This window comes from Rhea americana, unplaced genomic scaffold (assembly GCF_003343005.1).
Source record: "Rhea americana isolate MKP2758 unplaced genomic scaffold, rheAme1 scaffold_67, whole genome shotgun sequence".
Classification (NCBI taxonomy): Eukaryota; Metazoa; Chordata; class Aves; order Rheiformes; family Rheidae; genus Rhea; species Rhea americana.
In genome coordinates this window covers 3,996,083-4,002,546 of record NW_028186834.1, presented here as the reverse complement: position 1 = coordinate 4,002,546, position 6,464 = coordinate 3,996,083, and positions in this window count along the sequence as shown.

Genomic DNA, 6,464 nt, shown 5'->3' with positions numbered 1-6,464 from the left:
TTTTTTTTTTTTTTTTTTTTTTTTTTTGCAAGGAAACTGGGAAAACTCACAGGAAAGCAGGCTTTAGTGACTTGAATGATGCTGCTTTAAAAAGCCTGTTTCTGATTAGGCTGGTATATGTAAATCAGAGGGTTGAAGCATGAGCTATCTGGTCATGTTGCTCCAGCTGGGGCTTCAGTTAACGGTTCTGCCCTGGTTTTGATGTATAATAGGAACATAGCTTTACAGGCTGCTCTTGGTCAGGTTTTTGTGGGCAACTAGCCAGTTGGAAACCCTGGACAAAAGCTGRGAATTCTAGGTTGTCTCGGTCTGCGTGTGAGATGCTTTCGTATGGTCACACTGGTCATCTCACGGGGCAAGGAGGAACTGAACAGCAGGTCTCCCAAGGTGGCCTAGGGAGGTACTCTGACCACAGCATCATTCATCCTCTGTTTGATACTTGCATGGTTTATGCTCTGTGAGAGAAAAAGAAGAAAAGATCCTCTCATGATTTTTCTCCCAGGAACTTGAGCAGGACTGRACAATTCTGTAATGTGTTCAAATCTGTATGGAAGAGATGTGCCATAGTTTTGCCATGCTCAGTCTTTGGAAGCCAAGGGACTGTGCATTGTCATCTGATGCCATAATATTATGGATAAAAGTCGTACAAAAAGTATCTTTTCTATTGACTTCTCTCCCCTGACTCCACTCTTCTTGTTGGAATTTACTTTCCTTTTTGCCTTAAGTGCTCTGGCTGAGAATTATCACTTTCCTCCACGTGCCCTGGATTTGTTTCTCGATATTTCTCTTGCGTTTATAGTCRGAAGTTTTCTTCCTCCCTGGCCCCTTTTCTTTTCTTCCCCGTTCCTTTTTTGCTTTGCTGTTTGAATCCCCAGTGGCCCGTTACCTGCAGTACAGTAGCTCTCACTCTTATCTTACTGACTCCATATGAGGAGCTTCTGAAGTTACCTTTGAAAAGGTAACCTTTTTTTCTTTATCAGGAAGGGGGAAAAATCAGTTAAGCAACCAGTCTGAGTTTCTCTGGAGGTGATCGTTCAGCARTCTGGAGATAGAGATCTGATGGACTTTGACTCTGTTCATAAATACTTCCCTTTCTAACTCTGTAAGTTTACAGGAGACTTTCAATTAAAGAAAAAAAAAAAAAACTTCATCCAGTTGTAGTCAGCCAATGGAACTATACTATTTAAATGGCAATTTTATGCATTATCTTATATATAAGATTATTTTAAAGAGATCCTCCTAGAGATGAGTGCTTTTCATGCAAATCAGTAACAGGTGATGGTACCATTCTGTCAGTGTGTTTCTAGTTTTTTCTAATTTTGTCTGTTAGTGAAATTTCTTTTCAAAATGATCCTGAGAATTGTGTAGGGTTTTTAGCATTTCTTGCTTCATTGCCTGTATATTTCAGAGCGCACAAAATTCTAGAACTGCGTTTCCTACACATATTTGAGATTTGTTTTTATCAGTAGGAACAAATGTTAGTTGTATAAGTATCTCTCCTCCTACTTATTACAAATAATACAATCTTTGACGTGTTCCAGTGTAAAAGAGTGCAACTTGACCTGTTTGGGCTTTACAGTGCTGTTATTGCTATTTCTATGTATAGTCTCTTTTCAGATTTTACAGTTGCAGATATTCTTGGATCTGCCTTTGCTAAGCAATAATTGAATTTTTAAGATTATGACTATGGGGTTCAAGATGATTGTGCATTTTATATAAGTTTTGTGCATTACAGCCTGGAGGGTTTCACACATTTTGACTGATAGAAAGGTTTTTATTGAATGATTATCATCTCATAAAAGCACACAAAGTGGAGAATCCTAGCGGGTAGTGACCCATGCAGGTTTTTTTCTGGATTTGTTTTACTTATCTCTGAGTTTTTACAGGTTTTTCCATCTCCCTATGTCATGAATATTTGTGGAGTTGCTCAGTATGCATATAGGTGTGTTCATTAGTCAGAAATTAGCCTGTATAATGAAAAGGCTTATTGAGTGAGGAGCACTTGTCAAATCAGAGTTTCTGGACTTGTATTTTTCAGCTGAGTAGAAAACTCTGCCTATTCATATTCGGCAGCATTTCTTTGATTATGTGACGCTGATTCAATTGTTATGTCTGTCCTGCTCTAGCGTTTCCAAGCCTCACGTCTCTCCTGGCTGTTCTCCATCCTAGTGCCCTGTTAGCAGCTATGTTGCCTCAAGAAGCTTGGCTGAGTTTAGGCATTACTGAGTTTTCTGTGTGAGTGAATATCTGACCAGTAGCAAATATAAGCTACTGTAACTTACCTGTAAGTTGAAATAAATTATATGGATTATTCTGCACTCCTCATGGAGAGGAAATCCAGGCAGACAGACAGAAGGAGGGGGGAACCCCAAACCCAGTGTTTTCTGGGGTACTACAAAATATATCAACTCTCCTTCAGCTGGAAGGCAGAAGTGTGCAGAGAGCTTTCTTACAAAAAAAAGATGATTTTTTTAACAGTTGGCTTGTGTAGCAAAAGATTTCTTTAAGAAGCCTGAAGTATGTATTAACTTCTGCATTGGGTTTTATGAGCTTTTTCATACAGTTTTGCTGGTCTGGACCTCCAGTTTCCATGATACTGTGTCATACAGGTACACGTGTAACTGAGTGATATAGCTCTGCTCCAGAAATTACTGCATGCTCTGTTGTGCCCTTGCTGCAGGGTCTGGTTGTCATACCTATGTGGGACTAGATCATGCCTTGTTTTACTTCTTTCTTTTCTRTGAATTTATTCTAAAGGCTGAACTGCCAGGATGTCTCATTACTACACCTGCACTTAAAGCACTTCACAGCTGCTCTGATCAATAGTGGTTCAGCATCAGTTGGTGGCATTTGGTGCAGAGCTTTTTTCTTTCTTTCTTTCTTTTYCCCCCCCTCTCAGTGCTTAGCACTACGATGCTCCTTTGTCAGCTCTCTGAAATGGTATTGGCCTTTTGCTSTTTACTTTGAGAAGATGTGCTGAACCACTACCAGCTGCTTTCTCTCTGCAATAATTTTCCCCTCCTTTCCTATTCAGTATCTTGTTTCAGATTACTTTACATTCAATACCAGATGTTTATCATATTAAATTTCCTTATGCTGTATATCACTTTTTTTAGCTTTGTGGGGGCTGTTAGTCAGTCCCAGTGCTGCATGACTTAAGTATCATTTACCGTTTTCTGTTTTTATCCTCCTTGCGGAATTAATGAAGTTATAAAATACAAGCAGTTACAATGATCTATGAGTTAGTGCAGTTGTATGGGACGGTTATTTGGACTGTGCTAAGCCTGGGGGAGTGCAGAGCCATCCAGAATTGCTCCCATATTCAGAAGGGACTTTGAAATCACCAAAGGTTTCCTGTGCCCTGCAAGCAGCAGGGTTTTTCTGAAATCACTGGCTGTGACTGCAGAAATCCAGGTTCAGGAACCGGCTGTTGTGTGAGGGGGGCCAAGTCTGTTGGCTACACTGGTCCTATCCTAGAAGCACTGGGAATTTAGGCTGTTTATTATCCTCCCCTTCAAATGATGACCTATTTCAATTGCATTCTCTGAAAGAAGTAATATGCTCTCAATTGATAAATAACAATTGTCAGGAAAGAATAGAGAAAAAGACTGTTTTTAGGTATTTGCTTCTAGTTTTATTTTTAATTTTAATTCTGCTCACTTTTAAGTTAGCAACTATACTATTTCTTTAGGATAGATTCTRCTTTGTTTACAGCACCAGAGGTTCTTGTGGGCAGTTGCTCAAGGCACCAGTTAATTATGAATATTTACTGGCCTGAGTTGTGGAAATCTTAATTCAGGCCTTTTGTGTTTGCAGTTCTAYGGAAGTTAAGTATTACTAAGTAGAATACCTTGTTTGGTTGCTTTTTTCCTTGTACATGTGGAAGAYATCATTATAGTCGAATTGTGGTTTGTGCGTCACTGGAAAGGAAGAAAGAGAAGTTTCATCCACAGAGTCCATGTGTAGTCTCCAGCTAGCAGCACCTGCAGCTTAAAGTAGAAAATGTACTTTTGAATGGAAAATAAGAAATAATTCTTATTAAGGATTATTAAGGATTCTTCCCTGCCCCCCCCCCCCAACTCTGTTCTTATGGACATTGCTCAGCAATTCTAGCCTTGGAGAAGCTCTTGCTCACCTTAGTGTTGAAGCACTTTGTTCTCCACACTTGTGAAGAGATGCTCAGGATGGGAATTACAGTGAAGAATTATTATTTTTTTTTCTTCATCCTCCTTAGGACATTTTCCAGAGATCAGTAAGAGACTGAAACATTTTCCTGGAGTTTGAATCAGACTCTGCTGAGAGCACTTGTTGGGAGAGTAGGAGCTGAGCTTATTGCTGAGCGCTCTTGTCTACCACATCCTTGCTGTGACAAGCTCTCGTGCATGGGTTGCTTCTAGTTATTTGCTCTGCACAGACTGAGCTGCTCTTTATCCTAAGAAAGATGTTCCGAAATATCAGAAACCCTTGTGAAAACTGCCCCTCCTGTTTGGAGAAATAACAGTATATTTGTGGTGCATGCTTCTGCAGGAGCACAGCAGCTGCAGGATCGAGGTGAATCTATTCCCATTTCGTTCTTTAAGAGCCTTACCAAAACAGGTTCATGTTATGTTGGTCTCATGGGTCACCAAAGCTCTTATTAATGCAAGTATTAACTGTATAGGAGATGTCTCTGGTGTCTTCCAAACAGGTGTTTTCATTTCAAAATCCCTTACTTTAAAGGGATTACACTTTAATTCAGTTTGCTCCCTGTGAAAGGACACGGGAATTCTGCTGACCTYGTGTCTCACTTTCTGTTGTCTACTGTCCTTTGTTAGATCTGTAGCATGCTTTCACAACATGAAGTGGAAGTGAAGGAGGACAGCTGTGATGACCAAAGGAAAGGTATCTCCCTCCTCTTCCTTCATATGATAGGACCTTCACATGTTTTTGTAGGGGGAAGAGAGGGGAGGGAACTATCAGCTAGTTTGTCGAGTAAGAATATGTAAATAGCTATGCTGGGACAGATCAAAGGTCCATCTCATCCCTGTTCAGCATTGACTGTAGCCAGCAGCAGATGCTTGTGAGACAGTGCAAAAATAAATCAAACCTGCAGCTCTCCCCTTTTGGCAACCTGCAGTTTAGGGGCTTCCTAACCTAGAGGTTATACTGTACCGTTGTATTCGTCCTTGATGGTCTTTTTTGCCAAAATATGACCCCCTACTATTGTTTTTGAGGAAAACTAATGTGATGACATAAAGGYTATGAACAGCTGAGGTATTCAAAATGCCTTTGCACCTGCAGGTGGAAGCTTGGGTACTTGATCTATATTTCACTCCATTTTATTGTCTACTTATTAGGATAGCATTGCAAATTATGAGATTTGGAAGTGTGTGTTATTCCCCCCCCATTATCAGCAGTAATCAGAAACAGGGCTCTGTTTGCTATTTCTGCCACTTTGTTTTTCTATTCTGCTAAATCTTTAGGAGTTTAGATTAGATTAACTGAAACTGAGAGTCACAGCAGCTTGCTTCCCTTTCTTAGCTTCGAGACTAAATCTTTCTAAGAGTTGCATTCTTTCTCTCTCTCTCACCCCCTCCCAACCCTGCAAAGTCTGAGCCTTTTCATAAATCAGAAGGGAACTTAAACGGCGAGGGTTGATGCATAGCTGTGGGCAAAAAACGGGTGTTTTCCTTATCGTTGTATTTGATGTCTATACCACACATGACAGGTTGTCTAGAAAACATGAAAAAAACTTTCACTTCCTTAAGAATAATAATAAAAAAAGCCCTTATGCTTAGCAGAAGGATCCTTACCAATTTTTAATGTATCAGCTGGATACGCCTGCAAATATGACATGACCCTCGAGCTGTGCCTAAAAGCAGTCACCTTTTACCAGTCAACGGGACATCATGCGTTGGTGCTGAGGTGAGAGGCAGTAACGCCTACAGTATTGCAGTAGGATACACTGCCCTCTAGTTTATTATCTTTCCTGGGTTTTTTATACTCTGTGGCTTGAGATGGAGGATTATTCATCCAGCGTAGATCACGGGCCAGAGAGTAGTTTACTCATCACGAATGGCAGCAGTAGGGCAGCAAAAAATTTGGAATCAGTGGTTTTAAAAATACTTCTAGAAGAGCCAGATGTATCATATTGCTTTTAATTTCCTTCCTGATTATTTTCTTTTCCTGCAGATCCTTACAATTCTGTCGCTATGAAGTCATAGGCTATTTTGATCCCTGTTTGTATCTGGGATAATGGTACCCTAAGGAACATACTTAAAATGTTTGAGAAACGTGCATTTCGTCATCAAAGGACAAATACGGGCTGGAGGWTTCAAGGAGAGTAGCGGTGTCTTTCTGAGCTCCAACAGCACTGTGCAAACGCAGTGCCTGTTCCGGGAGAGGGGAGCATTTGTCTCACTTCGCCTCTGCAGGGCGGTGATAACTTCTGCAGCATGCCAGATGAAACATAAATAACCTCTGTC